This window comes from Microtus pennsylvanicus, chromosome 12, assembly GCF_037038515.1.
Source record: "Microtus pennsylvanicus isolate mMicPen1 chromosome 12, mMicPen1.hap1, whole genome shotgun sequence".
NCBI lineage: Eukaryota > Metazoa > Chordata > Mammalia > Rodentia > Cricetidae > Microtus > Microtus pennsylvanicus.
The window spans coordinates 62,480,635-62,498,833 of record NC_134590.1 but is presented as its reverse complement, the minus strand read 5'-3'; the positions used below and the strand labels follow the sequence as shown (position 1 = coordinate 62,498,833).

Below are 18,199 nucleotides of genomic sequence, written 5' to 3'. Positions count from 1 at the left end.
TGTGTGTATGACTGTGACGGCTGTATGTGGATTTGTGTGCTTATTTGTGTAAGTGTGGAAAGACTCACTGAACCTGGTAGCCAGTAAGCCCCAGTAATCACCCTGTGTCTGCTCTCAATGGCGAGGCTACAGGGGTGCACGGTCATGCCCTACTTTTAACATGAGCACTGGGGATTCAAACTCAGGTCCTCATGCTTGAGCAAGAAGCACCCTTATCTATTGAGCTGTCTCCTTGAATTTCTGAGTTTGAGTCTTCAAGTATTTCTGCCCTTCCAGCCCTCCCCTCCATTTTCCGGGACTCCAGTGGCACCTATATTAGGCCTATGACATTGTCCTATAGCTCTCTGGTGTGCTGTTCAATCTTTCCCAGTTTCTTCAAGTTCAGAAATCGCTTCTTTTGCTGTCTAATCGGCTCCTAATCCCATTCAGCGTTTTGTCATCTCAGACATGCATTCACCTTTACGAGTTTGATGACTGTTTTATTTTTAAATCTACACGTATCAGCACAGCAAGTTTCAACCATCCACCCCCTCTCCTTCAGCAAGCCTTCACTGACATCTTTGTTGTTGTTGTTGTTGTTTTGTTTTTTCTAGACAGGGTTTCTCTGTCTAGCTTTGGAGCCTGTCCTGGAACTCGTTCTGTAGACCAGGCAGGCCTCGAACTCACAGAGATCCGTCTGCTTCTGCCTCCTAAATGCTGGGATTAAAGGCGTGCACCGCCACCGCCCAGCTTCACCGAAGTCACTAATGGGTCGGACTTTTTTTCTGGGTGCTGAGGGAACTGAAGTGATGGAAGAGAATTGAGGCTTTGTCAGAGAAGTCATCTGAAACCGGTCAACATGTGGGGGAAGTGTTCCTAGAACAGAGGCTACTGACTGGAATCCACAGATAACTTCCCGGGCCCTTCTGGCGTCAAAGCCAGAGCTCCTGCTGTGAGGAGTCCAGGGTACCACACAGTTGAACCACTTGCTCAAGGCTTCAACCTTCCATGGTGTGAGGGAACAAGAGACTGTGCCCTTGTTTCCTTTGGACCTTTAGGACTCTGATGAGACTACAGGAGAGACTGCTGGTCTGGTCCCCAGGCTGGTTTCCAGGCCACTGTCAGGTGGACTGGTTCTGCCAAGGCCTCGCCTGGCCTCCTTCGCTGCCTCCGAAGAGACTTTGGTGTTTGTTAATCCACTCTCCCCCAGCGGGCCCTTCCTGTCAGGGAAGCCTTATCAGAGCCCACAGACAGCGCCGTCCTGACTCCACCCTGATTGACAGCTCAGTCAATCCAAAGGGCCCAAGGACCCTCCCGCGCGCCGCGCACCGCGCACCCAGACCAGGTCCACGTGCAGCGGGAGTGCACGAAGGAGCGGTCTGATGGTCTCCGTGGGAGAACCGGCGGCCTCGCGAGCTGTTGCCGCGGGACACCGGCCCTTGCCTGCGGTGGTCCAGGCCACCGCTAACCCCGACTTAACGGCGACCTTCAACCTAAAGCGAGGGAGCCCAACCCTCTCTCCACCTCCCAGGACACGCCCTTCCCCAGCCCAACCCCTTGCTTAAGACTGACCAATGAGAGAGAGCAGTGCTGGACGGCGGCGGGGCGTTCAGACCAATGGAGCTACGCGTTGTTCGACTGCAGCGCCGCAGGCCGCACCCAGCTGGGCGGCGGGGGCGAGCCGAAGGCTGAGGGCCGAGGGCGGGAGAGGCCGAGGGCTGCTGCAGGCGGCGGGGGTGCGCGGCGGCCAGGGGGCGGAGCCCAGCGCGAGCCGCAGGCGAGGCGCGGGCCGCACTCGGACCCGGGAAGCTACGCGCTGTCCCCCGATTCTCCGCGGAGGTGAGGCCCGCGAGCGCGGCGAGGTCTCTGGGCCCGCAGCGGGCGTAAGGCCGGGGCGGCGGGGCAGGGCGGGCAGGGCATGGCGGAGCCCGGGGCCTCGGGGGCGCCTCGCCTGCAGCGAGGAGGGCGCGGCGAGGTCGCTCCGGCGCAGAGCGCCCGGGGTCTCTGCGCTTGCCACCGAGTGCGGAGGCGAGGACTCTGCATCGTCGCTTCCCAGGATGCCCCCCCGGCGGACGTGGGCTCCGGGGGAAGTGGCCGCTCCGTTCTGAGCCGACTGGGCCTCAAGGGGTACTCCCGGGTCAGCACTATGCTTGCCAGAGGTGGCCTCAGCCGCTGGTCACTGCGGAGATTGTGGCAAGGCGCGTGTGGGTCCTGTTAGTCGGCTCTTTTTAAAATGACACCTTCTGCCCAAAGAGAAAAAGCCAGCTCTGTCCACGGATGGTAGTAATGAGGTGGTCGTGGAACTTCCTGGAGACGGGACTTGCCTTTCCTCTGTTTTTTCGTCTAGACCTCTCCCAAACACACTTTGGCTTTTTGTAATTCAAGGTATTTAGTAGGTGATTTGTGTTTGTTTGATGCACACCCATCTTGAAATAAATATTTTGGCCCACCTGAAACTACTTTTGGTTTGACCATATGATTTTCGGCCTAAAATTGTTAAGCCCCAAAGACCAAGGACCAGAGCTACTAGTTGTATGCATTACTGCCCAGTTATTACAGAGTGATTTTGCGTTTGTCAAAAGGGGATTGAAATCTTAATCGAGATAGGAACTAGAATGCTGACAGATCGGCTGTCTGCTTTGTAAAACAAGCGAGAAAACAAGTCGGGAGTTGCGAGTAGATTCAACAGGGTCCAGAAGGGGAAGGGCATTTCAGGTTGCTGCTGAATTTTACAAGGGTGGGATTCTGTACACTGTAGTCTTTAAATGTATAAACTGCAGCCTTTGATGTATAAATCACATGTTAATTCTGAAATTTTGATGTACTCCTGTGTGGGTAAAGTTGTGTTGTGTGTTGTGCACAGTTCGCCCACAAGACAGGCTTTACTCTGTAGCCCAGAATGGTCTGGAACTGAAATTTTCGGCCTCTGCCCCCTTAGTTCTAGGATTACAGTGAGGATTGCCGCCACACCCTGCGAGTAAAGTTGTTTTTAGAGGAAGTGGCTTTTCAGGGTTCAGCTGTGGTTTACCGTGGTGCAGGTGGTGTGATTGGTCACCAATGTGGTGTGTAGGCTAGTGGGACTCAGCAAATGAAATGAATCCAGATTCTAAACAGTCTGCAAGCGTCCTCATTTCTAAAATCAGTTTTATACAAACTATTCAGATTTTCACTTAACTCTTGGTATTATCTGATACTGTTGTTTAGTTTTGTTAATTTGCCACAAAAAAACCCTGTTCCTTTTATATAATCATATTGAATCAGGAAATTAAGTGTGGAGATGCTTCAAATGATGCTGAGCTGGCTTGGTTTTCATGTTAGCTTGACACAGGCGTGAGTTATTCGAGAAGAAGTAAACTAAATTGAGAAAAAAGTCTGCACCAGATTGGCCAGTGGACAACTCTGTGGTGCATTTTCTTGGTTGATGATTGATGTGTGGGTGGGGCCACCGCTGGGCGGGTGGTCTGGGTGTTATAAGAAAGCAGGCTGAGCAAGCCCTTAGAGCCACCCAGTAAGCAGTACCCTCCATGGTCTCTGCAGCAGTCAGCTTCTGCCTCCAGGTTCCTGCATTGATTCCTGCCCTAACTTCCCTGGATAATGGACTACAAGCTGTGAGATGAAATAACCCCCCCACGTTGATTTTGTGTTTTATTATAGCAATAGGAACCCTATCTAAGACAGGTTCCCAGATAGTTTCACTATATGAAGCTCAGTTTGTATTGATTGTCCTTTCTGCTTCCCTCTCAGCCATGTTGATCTCTCTCTCTCTCTCTCTCTCTCTCTCTCTCTCTCTCTCTCTATATATATATATATATATATATATATATATATATACACACACACACACACACACACCCACATTCACATTTGAGACAGTAGCATTCACCAAGTCATTATTTACTCATTCAGCGTCAACAGTCAATAGCTGGATATCTACAAAATGTTTCATTGTGTACTTCTAAACATCTAGAAAGACTAGACATTCCGAATAAGGACTTAAGTTTGTCCTGTACGTGCACATTAATGCTGAGTAAACTACACACACATAAATGATTATATCTGAAACTGCCCCCTCTTTTGAACTCACAGAGATCCTCCTGCCTCTGCTTCCTGAGTTCTTTTCTGCTGATGCTTTTTATTTTATTTTTTAGTCTAATTTATAGTGTAATGTAGCCCCAAGTTGGCCTTGAATTTGCGATGAGAGAAAGCTACCCTTAAACTTTTAAAAACATTTAATTAAAAGTTTTTATTTTGCAAGTGTTTTTTTCCTGCATGTGTGTCTGTGGACCAGTTGCATGCCTGGTGCCAGTGGAAGCCAGGTGTCAGATCCCCCTGAAACTGGAGTCGCAGAAGGTTGAAAACTGGCATGTGGGTATTATTGGGACTTGAACGCAGGTTTTCTGGGAAAGTAGTACTTGTGTTCAGACCACCGAGCTGTATCCAACCACAAGAAATCAAAGTAATTAGTTAGAAAATAGCAAGTGCTCTTAATGGCTGAGCCGTTTCTTTCCAGCCCCAACCTTTAAGTGATGATCCTGTTCCTTGTACCCTGGGAGTCCTGCGATTACAGCAGTATGTGTTGGGGTATGAAACCCCCAGGACATTGTGCTTGTTAGCCAAGTGCTCCGCCAGCTGAGTTACATCCCTGCCTTGAAATTGTGTTCTAATAGCATCTGTCATAGGATTTTAAATAGTGAAAATTTTAGTATCGGGGCTGTGAAGTGCTGTTTCAATGAGAAATAGGGCTGTGCGTTTCTAATTAAAAATCTGGAATCCCAGGTGCTCCAAAGCCCATCACAACATGGAGTTTGGAGCTTTTTTAGGCTTATTTATTTTATGTATATAAATATTTTGCTTGCAAAACATCTGTGTAGCACATATATACCTGGTGCTAGAACTTACCAGAAGATGGTATCAGATCCCCTGGAACTGGAATTACAGGTGGTTGTGAGCTGACATATGGGTGCTAGGAATTGAACCTCAGTCTTCTGTAAGAGCAGAGAGTTCTCCTAACCACTGAACAGATTTTGGAGTTTTGTTGTGACCCCGATGTGATGGGTTGTCACAAATGCAGGCCTGTAACACATAGTTTACAAAAAGACCCTTTCAGTCCCTTTAATTGTGATACACAAACTTTGTTTCATGCACAAAATTCTGTAGAATCCTGTGTAGGGCTGGATGGTTAACTCACTAGCCCAGTACTGGAGTAGCATGTATGAAATGCTGGGTTTCATTCCTAGCACTCTAGTGGAAAAATGCACACAGTTACACACAGGCTCTGCTTAGAAGGTGTATTGTTTAGACTATGGTCCTGTTTCTGACATGGAACACATGGGCAAATATTTCACCCTGAAATCAACTCTTTGATCCTATGCATCTTAACACTTGAGCTGTGTTTAGAAGCTGCAATTTGAGCATTTGGGTTGCTCCTTGCTGTACCAGTTTAATCATTGTTTGAAGTGGAACTCACTAAGGCCAAAAAGCAAGCCAACAGGGCTGGAATTGTACCTTAGCTGCTAGAGTGCTTGCCTAGCATGCATAACTATGGGTTCAGTTTTTGGCATCATATAAGCTGGGTGTGGTGGCACACATTTGTAATTCAAACTCCTGGGAGGCGAAGACAAGAGGATCGGGTCATCCTTAGCTTTATATTGAGTTTGAGACCAGCCTGGTCTGTATGATATATTTTTCTCAACAAAAATGAACAAACCAACAAAATAATAATTGAATTTTACATAAGATATGGTTACTTCATATACATAAATATTTCAATGTCTTTTTAGTTTAGTCAGAAACATGCTTCTTAAGACAGGAATTTAGCATGATTTTAAACTTTATTTTTTTATTTTTTATTTTTTTTTGAGACAGGGTTTCTCTGTGGTTTTGGAGCCTGTCCTGGAACTAGCTCTTGTAGACCAGGCTGGTCTCGAACTCACAGAGATCCGCCTGCCTCTGCCTCCCGAGTGCTGGGATTAAAGGCGTGTGCCACCACCGCCCGGCTGATTTTAAACTTTAATAGAATCGTTTGATAGTTAATGTTTGTTCTGACCTTCCACAGTTAGGAAATGTGGAAAGAGCAAAAGGAAACAGATTTAGTTCAGTTTGCCTTTGATCTTTATTTTTTCAGAAGTACAATTTAAAACAGTTGGTATGAGTGACCTGTAATGTATTGATAACTTGCTCCTCTCAGATTTGGAGGGGGACCAAAACCCATTAACATTGTTACTGATACTTGTTTGCTTAAAACTGTTGGGCATGTTCAGATCTGACTTCATATACACTGTGCTGCTGAGGGGCAGGGGAAAACCTACATCTTGAACATAGGCGTGGAGTCTGTTGTGATATTGTGGCTAAGGAAAGCGCTTACTGTTCTTGCAGAGGATCTGGCATCAGGCCCCATCACACACATGATGGCACAAAACCAAGTCCTGTTCCAGAGGATCCAGAGCTCTCTTCTGAACCTCCACAGGCACCAGACATGTATGTGATATACATACATACATGCAGGCAAAACATTCACATAAAATAAATACATCTAAAAAAAAAAATAAAGGTACTAAGCTGGGGTTCTAGGAGCTGGAGAGATGATTCAGCAGTTAAGAGCCCTTGTTCCAGGCATCTGCATTGGGTGTCTCAGAGCTTCTAATGCTGTGGTAAAACACTGAGCAACTTGGAGAGGAAAGGGCTTATTTTGCCTACACCTCCACTTCACTGCCCATCAAAAGAAGTCAGGACAGGAACTCAGAGGGAAAAATTGATGCAAAGTGTTCCACATCAATCATACCCATCAAGAAAATGTACCACAGGCTGGTGTGGCAGGAACATTTTCTCAACTGAGGTTCCTGCTACCAAATGACTCTATCCTGGGTCCAGTTGGCATAAAACTAGCTAACACAATGGGTGAATCCTATTAAATCCAGTTCCAGTGGTTACTACATTGTTGTTGTTTTTTGTCCCCTCCCCCATTAGGGAGGCAAAGGCAGGTGGATCTCTGAGTTTGAGGTCACTTTGGTCTTCAGAGTGAGTTCAGGACAGCCAGGACTACACAGAGAAACCCTGTCTTGAAAAGCCAAAAAAGAAGCTGGGCGGTGGTGCACACCTTTAATCTCGCACTTGGGAGGCAGAGGCAGGTGGATCTCTGTGAGTTCGAGGCCAGCCTGGTGTATAAGAGCTAGTTCCAGGACACAGAGAAACCCTGTCTCGGGAAAAAAAAAAAGAAAGAAAAGTAACACATAGGTAAACTGGGATCATAACACAGGTGGTCTGACTCCAGAACCTGAACACTTGACAGGAATCCAATACATTTTAAAATCAACTTTGGGATGGCAATGAAATTTAAAAATTTATTTTAGGGGATTGGAGAGATGGCTTAGCGGTTAAGAGCACTGGCTGCTCTTCCAGAGGTCCTGAGTTCAATTCCCAGCACCCACATGGAAGCTCACAACTGTCTGTAACTCCAGTTCTAGAGCATCTGACCCTCATACCAATGAACATAAAATAATAATAATAAAATAAATTTAAAAAATTTTTAACTTTTTTTAAAAGAAAATTCTTTTTCATATACTATATTTTGGTCCTGTTCTTTCCCCTCCCCAACAGTAACAGAATTTTGGCAGATTCCCAAGTGAGATTCTTTTCTGTACCAGTGACAAACCCCACAGATTTTTGAAATATAAACAAGCCAGGGTGCAGTGGAGTTCACTTAAATTTGTCCATTTACAGATGGAGGGCTTATCTCTTAGCTGCCTCACCCATTGCTTTCAAAACCACACCCTTTGAATGCTGTTCATAGGGGTTGAATTGAAGTGAGAATCTTGTGAAATCTTGATTTGGACAGAATGCAGTAGTTTACCTTAAGATACAGAATGGAGAAATAGTGTGAGCATACAAGAGTTTTATTTCTAAGGCTGGGCATGCAGCTCAGTGGTGGGGCACTTACCTGGAAAGCCTTGGGTCAATCCCCTGCACTGTCCCCACAAACAACAGCATCAACATTATAGTCTAGGCTGACCTCAGATTTGCAATATAGCCAAGGATGACCTTGAACCTCTTCTTTTCCTGCTGGCTTTACATTGTGTGCTACAACACCTGGTTTTATTTTTTTGTTTTTGTTTATTTATTTATTTATTTTATTTTTTTGGTTTTTTTGAGACAGGGTTTTTCTGTGGTTTTGGAGCCTGTCCTGGAACTAGGTCTTGTAGACCAGGCTAGTCTCGAACTCAGAGATCCGCCTGCCTCTGCCTCCCGAGTGCTGGGATTAAAGGTGTGCGCCACCACTGCCAGGCCTTTATTTTTATTTTTTAAAGATTTATTATGTATACAGAATTCTAGACCAGTATACAGTGTTCTGTCTGCTAGTAGACAGACCAGGAGAGGGCACCAGATCTCATTACAGATGGTTGTGAGCCCCCATATGGTTGCTGGGAATTGAACTCAGGACCTCTGGAAGGGCAGGCAGTGCTCTTAACCTCTGAGCCATCTCTCCAGCCCCAACACCTAGTTTTGAAAATGGCTTTTGGTGCTGGGAACTGAACCCAAGGGCTCTACCACTGAACTGAATTCCTAACCCCCAAGTGGCATTTTTATTGTTGGGCCCTAAAGCCCCACCAAGGAGGAGGTCGCCCCAAGAGACATTCACAACTCGGTTGATGCAATAGCAAGAGGAATTTTTATTCTGCCGCTGCAGAGGTCCTCCAGCCTGGAGAGGAGAAGGACGACCGCTTTGTGTATTACAAGCTCTTTTAAAGGAAACAACCACAAAATCAGGGAGGGGAGAGTACAAAATCAAAGGGAAAGCCCAAAAATCATTTGTCTACTATTTTGACTAGTTCATTTAATGGTCAGCTAACTCTACTTAATCAATGTTGTAACGGTTACAAGGAGGAGCCTTGATCAATGTTATGGTTACAAGGAGGAGCCTTGATCAATGACGGTTACAAGGTCGTCTCACCCCAGTTCCAGGGTCCGGGTCTATACAATGGAGATGGAAAGTACTCAAAGCTCTCGTGCACATGTTGTTGGTTACCAGGGCCCTGGTTCCCAGGAAGGGGGGGGGGTGCAATAGTGCTAAGGTGCCTTCTAATGCTAAAGGCCTGGTTCCCAGGAAGGGGGGGGTGCAGTAGTGCTAAGGTGCCTTCTAAGTCTTTCATTATCATGCTGCTTTTACGTTTTTTTTTCTTCTTCTTCAAGACAGGGCTTCTCGCCGGGCGGTGGTGGCGCACGCCTTTAATCCCAGCACTTGGGAGGCCGAGGCAGGCGGATCTTTGTGAGTTCGAGACCAGCCTGGTCTACAAGAGCTAGTTCCAGGACAGGCTCCAAAACCACAGAGAAACCCTGTCTCAAAAAACCAAAAAAAAAAAAAAAACCAAACAAACAAAAAAAAAAGACAGGGCTTCTCTGTAGCTTTGGTGTCTGTCCTGGAATTTGTAGACTAGGCTGGCCTCAAACTCACAGAGATACGCCTGTCTCTGCCTCCTGAGTGCTGGGATTAAAGGCGCGCGCTGCCACCACCTGGCCACTTTTACATTCTTAACAGTGTAAGAATAATGAGAACTACTTACAGGTTATGCACTATATATACACCAGAGACTGCTAGATATTTCGTTCTTATTGTTTATTATTACTCTTCTTGTTATTACTACTTTTTATTTTAAAGAAGAGGTTTATTTTGGCCAACAGTTTTGGTTCATAATTGAGAAATCATACCTGGTGATGGTCTTTTTTGCTGGCAGAGTCCCAAGATAGGGCAGGACAGAGGCAATTTGAAATGGGAGATACTCTAGAAGTGTGTCTTGAGAGTAGATGGTGTCTGTGTTGAGTTTCCCAACAGGAAGCCAGCTCTCCTTCCAGGGCAGCTAACTTGCAAAGGAATGCTCCATGACTGCTAAAAGAACAGACCTGGATGTGGACCTAAGGTTATATTTTTGACAAGTGCCTGGGAAGGCTGTTGGTGTTGAAGAAGTGAAGGATGATTCAATAGTTCTAGTCCAAGGTCAGGAAGCCACATCTGATGATGGTCTTGTTGATTGATATAGTCCCAAGACTGTAGGTATCGAGGAAAGTGAAGGAAGCCCCAGTGTGTGTGCCTGCCTGTCTGTTTTTGGAACATTGTTTCAGTTTGTAGCCCAGGCCATCCTTGAACTCCCAGGCCTCTTCCTTCCCTTCTGTGCTGGCAAGAGCATGTGAGCCACCATGTCCAGCTACACTTGCTATTTCTAAATACCCCAACGGTCCTGGAATGTTGCTAAGTTACTGCAAATGAAACTGGGCACAAAAGATGATAGGCTTTCCAGGGTCTGACTGTTGTAGATGATGAAGCAGTTAAGGCCACACTGTTGTAGCACAAGCTCAAGATGTGCTTCCTGCAGCCCTGGAGGGGAGAGAAGAAACTGATAACGTCTCTATGGGAAGGAGGGATCATTGGCATTTAAATAACTGGTTACACATTCATCAAATCTGTGGATTAGCCAAGTGGTGGTGGGGCACGCCCTTAATCCCAGGACTTGGGAGGCAGAGGCAGGTGGATCTCTGTGAGTTTCAGGACACACTCCAAAACTACTCAGAGAAACTCTGTCTCGAAAACAACAAACAAACAAATCTTTGGATTAAAGGGAAAGGTTTAAAATTAGAAACACTGGAGAAAAAGCAAATACAATGTTCAATAATGTTCTAAACCTTTGATGGACATTTTATCTAATGAAGAAGTGGTAATTTTCTTTTTTCATTTTGATGCATTGTCTCACTATGTAGTTGACATTGGCTTGAAACTCAGTAGGTTGCCCAGGGTAGCCTCAGTATCATCAGTCTCCTGCTTCAGCTGCCTCTGTGATGGAATTACACATGTACAAAATCCAGCTTGACAATATCTTTCTTTTAAAATTATTATTATTATTATTAGGGTCAGAGGACATCTTCATGGAGTTAGTTCTCTCCTGTATTTATGAGGGTTCTGGGGGATCAAATTTAGGTCACCAGGCTTTCATGGCAGGTGCTTTACCTGTTGGGCCATTTTGCTGGTCTAGTAACTTTCTTTTTAAAAGTAGAGGTCACTATGGGAAAAAATATGTACAAAAGTTGAGTCTGATGAATCTCAGCTATTCTGAAAGCTGAGACATAAGGATCAAAAATTCAAAACTTGGCAATGGACAAGCTGGTGAAAATCTGTCAAAAAAGTACAAAAAGAATTGTAGATAAGGCTGAGTGAAGCCCTGGGTTTAATCTCCAGTCTGGCAAAAGAGTAGTTTGCTGATGTGAATAAGAAAATGTTAAAATATTTGCTTATCGGAAAAGTGAAATTATAGATGATAATCTAGGATAGTGGCTGTATTTAGTGCCCCCTCTCCCCCAAGACAGGGTTTCTCTGTGTAGTCTTGGCTGTCCTGGAACTCTTTCTGTATGCCTGGCTGGCCTGGAATTCAGAGATCTAACTGTTGAGTGCTGGGATTAAAGGTGTACACCTCCACACTCAGTTTTGTTTTATTTTTTTAATTTTAAGACCTGGTTTTACTATGTAACATCAGCTAGCCTGGAGCTTGCAGGCTGTCTGGAACTCATGGAGATCCACCTGGTTTGACCTTATAGGTGCTGAGATTAAAAGCATATGCCATCATATCTGGCCTTTTGATTTTAAAAATTTATTCTTTGACAGTTTAATACAAGTAAATAATACATCTTGATCATATGCATCCCAAATTTCTTCTCCCACTCCTTCACAAAACCCCAGACTCCTAACTCCCACTCTTCCCAGGTACCCCCAGCATGTTCCCTTTCCCTCTCTCTCTGTCAGAATAACCCTTGGAGTCCAATCCTTGCTGTTGTTTGGAATGTTGACTGGTCTTATTGACTTATCCCATAGAGGTTATCATAGCTGCGGTGCATCCATGGGTGCAGTGCCCATACGTGTTTAGTGACAGCATCTCACAGCACTTCTCCTTATCCTGCTGGGTAGTAGATTTTTTCTGCCCATCCGCAGTGTTCCCTGAGCTTTGGTGTGGAGTTGAAAATAGATATCCTGCTTAGGGCTGAACACTCACTTAGTAGACACTTATTCTTACAATAAATCTCTATATTAACTGCCAACTACTGGAGAGAAAAGCTTCTCTGGCCAAGGTAGAGGGCAGTATTAAATGTGTGTGTATAAGCATAAGTATTTAGAAGACTGTTTGACAACATGTGTAGCAAAACCACAGTAGTAGGTTCCTCCCTAGAACCTTTAACCTCAACCCCCGGGCTTTTGAACAATTGTACAGTACCACATGAGTCTTTAATTTGCTAAGCAATATAGGTAGGATGAAAGCCATGGCTTTGATGGCTGAATCAGCCCATTTTTTAGCTTTCTGATATTCCAGCCTCGTGGCAGAGGTCCCTGTCACCACCAAAAAGCATTCGGTCATTAACACCATTTCAGTGTTTTGTGGCAGGACCTTTTAAAAGAGCTGCAAGGTTTTACAGCTAAAGCTGAGTCAGGAAGACTCTTTTAAATGAGACATATTTACCTCTGGCAAACAGAGCCCACCTGAGAAAATGCTGCCATCAATAAGCTGTGCTTAACTCTGTTATTTTCTGTCTAGAATTACTTCCCAAGCTCTGTCAGGCTTTATGTGGATGCAGTCACGCAATGGCGTTGGGCACCATTCTGTTGACTGAGGTTTTCTGTCCTGCCTGGTTCCCACAATTGTTAAGTCCCAAAGAAATCACACAGATATCTACATTAACTATAAATTGATTGGCCCATTAGCTCAGGCTTCTTATTAACTCTTATAATGTATATTAGCCCCTTATTCTTGTCTATGTTAGCCACATGGCTCAGTACCTTTTTCAGTGAGGCAGTCACATCTTGCTTCTTCTGTGGCAGGGCAAGGACTGTCGAGGAGTCAGCTTCCTCCTTTCCAGAGTTCTCCTGTTCTCATTGACCTGCCTCTACTTCCTGTCTGGTTGTCCTGTCTATGTTTCCCGGCTGCTGGCCAATCAGCATTATATTTAAAATATAATTGACAGAATACAGACCATTCTCCCACACCAAGCCCATATGTACTTGACAAATTCAGAGAAAATATTCCATTATCCTATTTTGGTGAGTTCAAAGTGTTGGATCTAATTCACTTTCTATCCTAGCTTGTATTACCCACCCAAAATTATCATTTTATGTCTCTCTACTTTATACCCTTTGCACCTGTTTTATGAGTTTCTTTTCTGAATCTGTTAACAAGGAAATCTAATACTATCTAGTCTTCAACTCTATCAGAGGCCTGAGAAGGATATATTACCGAAGTAAACAGGAAGTGTAGAGCAAGTAACTTCCAAAACTAAGACATGACAGAAACAGCTGGCTGCCTGGACAGTCACCCAGGGTTCCTCTGCAATGTTGGGGCATCCTGCAGGCTTAGAATATCTGACAGACTTTTCTCAGAAGCAGGAAATTTTGAAGGGCCGTCCTCCCTTATCTTGACAAAGTTTGTTTTTTTATTTTTTATTTATTTATTTATTTTTTATTTTTGGTTTTTCGAGACAGGGTTTCTCTATGGTTTTGGAGCCTGTCCTGGAACTAGCTCTTGTAGACCAGGCTGGTCTCGAACTCACAGAGATCCACCTGCCTCTGCCTCCCGAGTGCTGGGATTAAAGGCGTGCGCCACCACCGCCCGGCTTGGCAAAGTTTGATCATCACTTTCTTTTGTGTCCTGCTTGTCCAGTTTGGCAGCATACTGTCAGCAGTTGAGGCAAGGAGAGTTTCTTGCCCAGTGGCTAACTTTTGCTACAAAGAAAGTAAGCTCCATATGGTGTTTCTTTGAAGCCCATTATCTTCTCTGAAGTAGATTGGTACTGCCAGGAGCAGACATGTCTCATTGTCATTAAAAAAAAAAACAACAACCAAAACTTTGTATTATTAAAACTTCTTAAATGCCATATTCTGTAGGTCTCTGAAGTGTTTGAAAACCACCTATCTAAAATATATCACTGTTTGATCTTGAAAACATGCCTAATATGACTACAGATTGGATTGTAATAAGTGACTAGCTAATAACCTGAATTTCTTTATTATCCTAAGTAGTTTGTAATAACTTTCAAGGACTAGGCTTTTACATTACATAGTAAAATGAGCTGTATAGGTACAATACCTTAAATGAGTACAAATATATGTACAATATGTTCTAACAAAAATAACCTTAAGAGCCTGGCTGTGGTGGCGCATGCCTTTAATCCCAGCACTCAGGAGGCAGAGATGGGTGAATCTCTGTGAGTTTGAGGCCAACCTGGTCTACAAGAGCTAGTTCCAGGACAGGCTCCAAAGCTACAGAGAAATCCTGTCTCAAAAAACAAAACAAACAAAAGAAATCTTTAAATTTGTGTCAATGCACAAAAATATCTTAAGAGTAGAAACATATATGCAGCATAACAAAATTAACCTCAATTTAATTTGTATCAATATACAAAAATCCTTACCATATGAAATATTTAAGACTAGTAGTTGCTGTTTAGGTTTAAAAGTAGATTCAATAATCTCCCCTTATAGCCAGTCATATCTATATCCCCCTTTTTTCTTTTCAAAACAAGAACCCTGAATCTAATCTCCTTTGTTCAGTTTTTTTTTTCCTGACCATTACCAGTAGTAGCTTGTAACCAATCACACTAAATAATGACAAATATCCATAACCCATTGAATGGCCAAAACCCACCCATCCCACCTCTTGGGAATGTGGGCGTCATATTCTTAAATTTACTTGTGTTGTTTAGGTCAACAGCATCTTTAGGGGCTCATGAAAAGAAAAATTTGGGTTTTCAAGTCCTGGGAGAGGTAGCAGTATCATTTGTTGTTCAGTTTCTGTGTAATGGGAAAGTGCAGGGTTTGTTTCAAGTCCTGGCTAGAGTAGCCTGTGAAGCTGGATCATCTCCGCTAGCCGCATTGAAATTGTCCTTAGCAGTTTGTAGTCCAAAGCGGATTTTTGGGTGGTGTTTGTCATCTTAGTGGTGTTATCATAGTCCTGGTGGAATCTTCATTGTGGGTCTGCATCCTCCTTTTGGAGACTTCAGAGGCTGCTGTTAGGCATGGTCATAGTTCACTGCAGAAAACTTAAGTATTTAGTGGTGCGTTGGTGGTGCACACCTTTAATCTTTAATCCCAGCACTTGGGAGGCAGAGGCAGGCGGATCTCTATGAGTTCGAGACCAGCCTGGTCTACAGAGCTAGTTCCAGGACAGGCTCCAAAGCCACAGAGAAACCCTGTCTCGAAAAAAAAAAAAAGAGCTAATTCCAGGACAGGATCCAAAGCTACAGAGAAACCCTCTCTTGAAAAAATTAAAAAAAAAGTTTTAAAGAGTCAAAATAAAACCAAAGAATTATGAGATTAGTGGCAATAGACTAGTCCCTTAGTTTTGGCTTTTCTTCTGTCTCACATCAGGTGACTCTTCTGACATGAGACAGAGATTTTGAATTTAATTTAACAAGCATGCTTGGGTTAGAGAAGGAGAGAGCCACACTCCAACTCCAAAACGAGCTTTAATTTTTAATTGATCTAAGATTATAAAAAGACCATTTGCATTATATGCCTGTAGAGAACAGCAGAAACAAACATTTGGGACGGTCTGTGAAATTTAGTCCAGTAGGCCATTTCGCTCTTGGGACATTTTCTCTGGATGACTCATCCTTCTCAGATGTCTCATTTGTCCAGTGGTCTTCCAATTCCAATGCCTTCATTCTCTGGAAAGACAAAAACAAAACCCTAGCCCTTTGCGTAGTTTCCTTTTTTTGGCAAGTTATATCTGATCAAATGAAAAGCATTCGTTAGTCTTTTAAGTTAGTTTTCTTTTCTTTCTTTTCCTTCCTTCCTTCCTTCCTTCCTTCCTTCCTTCCTTTCTTTCTTTCTTTCTTTTTTTTTTTTGAGACAGAGTTTCTAAGTAACTTAAAGCCGGGCAGTGGTGGTGCAGGCATTTAATTCCAGCACTCGGGAGGCAGACCCAGCTGGTCTCGAACTCACAGAGATCCACCTGCCTCTGCCTCCAGTGATTCTGGTGGGTGCAGCTCCAGCGTGCAAAACCACTAACAAGTGACTATTTTATGATTTTTATGCCCTCAAAATTGGACGCCAGATGAAGTGTTAATCTGTTTAATTAATCTTTATCAATAAAATTCAGGAGTCAGAAATCAGGGTTAAAAACCTAAAAGATCAGAGAAACAGAGGAGTCCTATCTCAAAAAAAAGAGAGATCACTTTTATCTTTATTTATTTATTGATTTATTATTTATTTATATTTATTTTTTGGTTTCCTAAGACAGGGTTTCTTTGTGTAGCCCCGGCTGTCCTGAATTCACTCTGTAGATCAGGCTGGCCTTAAACTCAGAGATCTGCCTTCCTCAGCCTCCCAGGTAATGGAATTAAAGGCGTGTGCCACCACCACCAACAACAACTAAAAAAAAAAATCACTTTCATTATGTAATGTTTTCATCTTGTTCTGTAATTATCAAATCATCCTGATATGCTCTTTCATATATAATCAAATATATTGACTATCAATTGCACATTATATATAATGGGAATGTGTGGGTATATCTCGTGTATGTACTGTATGTGGTTCTGGGGACATGCTATGCAAGTTACCACTGAGCTACATTCCTAGTCCTCTGATCCTCCACACACACACACATTTTCACCTTAGACTGGTGCTGTTGCCCCTCCTAATGTGTTTAATTAGATTGCAGAATGACCCCACCTCACCAAATCTGTTTAGACTTATGCTAATGTGTGTTGTGTTCACCTTCCTGTTTTCTGAATTAGCTGGGTTTTCTGCAGTCTTTGTGGGTTCATTGTAGTGCCCTGCAAGCTTAGTTGTGGTGCCTGTGAGGTCTAGAAATCTTCTTTCTCTCCCTCTGGGAGTTATACATACTCTTATCTCCAAATCTAGTCAGCTAGACAGACAAAGCTGCTTTTGTTGTACATACTGACTGTGAGAATTGACGTAACTCTTTGAAACATAAAACCCAGTTACAAAGATATACAAAACCCAGTTTCATACACAGATTGTCCACTTGCAGTCTGGAATTCCTTTGTCGATGGTAAACTGAAACTTGGAACCTGTTTATTAGTATATGACCATATCTGTCCCCAGTGTCTTTTGAGTTACATGTCAAGTTGTGATTGAATGAATTGAAGCAGTTACTCTTCTCATAGCCAGCTGCTCCTAGAATCCTAACAGAATTTGAATGTCATTGTCAGTTCAGAATGCTGGACCTGGAAGTGCACTTGTCCTTTATTGTGTACTTATTAAGACCGTGTTATTCCGATTGTCCTATGACTAAGGCAGGGGAGAGGGTGGGTGGGGTGAGATGCACAGATTTCTTGCCCTGTGGGGATTGCATGCTAGTGAGGGAGAGAGTGCATTTTTGATTGGTTACTAACGCTTCCTTCCCCCAGTACAGAGACTGAATTTAGGGTTTTGCTTTATCACTGAGCTTTTACTACCTCCCCCTCCCATTTTGTAATTTTTTATTTTTTGAGACAATGTCTTGTGATGTTACTGGGGCTGGTCTTTAAGTCTTCATCCTTCTGGGTCAGCCTTCCAAGTGATGGGATTACAGAGCTAAACTGTTGCAACCCAGATTAAAACAGCTCTTTTAAAGATGCTTGATGCAGACTGGTAAGATGGCCCAGTATGTAAAGGTGCCACGAAAGACAGATGAACTCCATGCTCTGTGCCCTCGTGGAAGAAAAGGACTGAGTCCTAAAAGTTGTTCCCTTCTCCATGTGTTGAACTGGAGAAATGGATGTGTAGATGTGTGTGTGTGTGTAGGCATGTGTCGAACTGGAGAGATGGATGTGTAGATGTGTGTGTGTGTGTATAGGCATGTGTCGAACTGGAGAGATGGATGTGTAGATGTGTAGATGTGTGTATGTATGTATAGGCATGTGTCGAACTGGAGAGATGGATGTGTAGATGTGTGTGTGTGTGTTGTATGTATAGGCATGTGTCGAACTGGAGAGATGATGTATAGATGCTGGAGAGATGGATGTATAGATGTGTGTGTGTGTATAGGCATGTGTCGAACTGGAGAGATGATGTATAGATGCTGGAGAGATGGATGTATAGATGTGTGTGTGTGTGTATAGGCATGTGTCATACTGGAGAGATGGATGTGTAGATATGTGTGTATATATATAGGCATGTGTCGAACTGGAGAGATGGATGTATAGATGTGTTTGTATATATAGTCATGTGTCGAACTGGAGAAATGTA

The 18,199-nt window shown here is 43.7% G+C and overlaps 1 protein-coding gene across 16 annotated transcripts in view; it reads left to right on the top strand.

The window, feature by feature from the left end:
* Positions 1 to 1,679: 1,679 nt before the first annotated feature.
* Positions 1,680 to 18,199, top strand: part of Add1 (adducin 1) — a 65,414-nt gene continuing 48,894 nt past the window's right edge. For all 16 annotated transcript variants that reach the window (XM_075943854.1, XM_075943866.1, XM_075943853.1 and 13 more), the window contains exon 1: positions 1,680 to 1,818. The gene's annotated coding sequence lies outside the window, so the exon portion shown is untranslated. The remainder of the gene's footprint in view (positions 1,819 to 18,199) is intronic.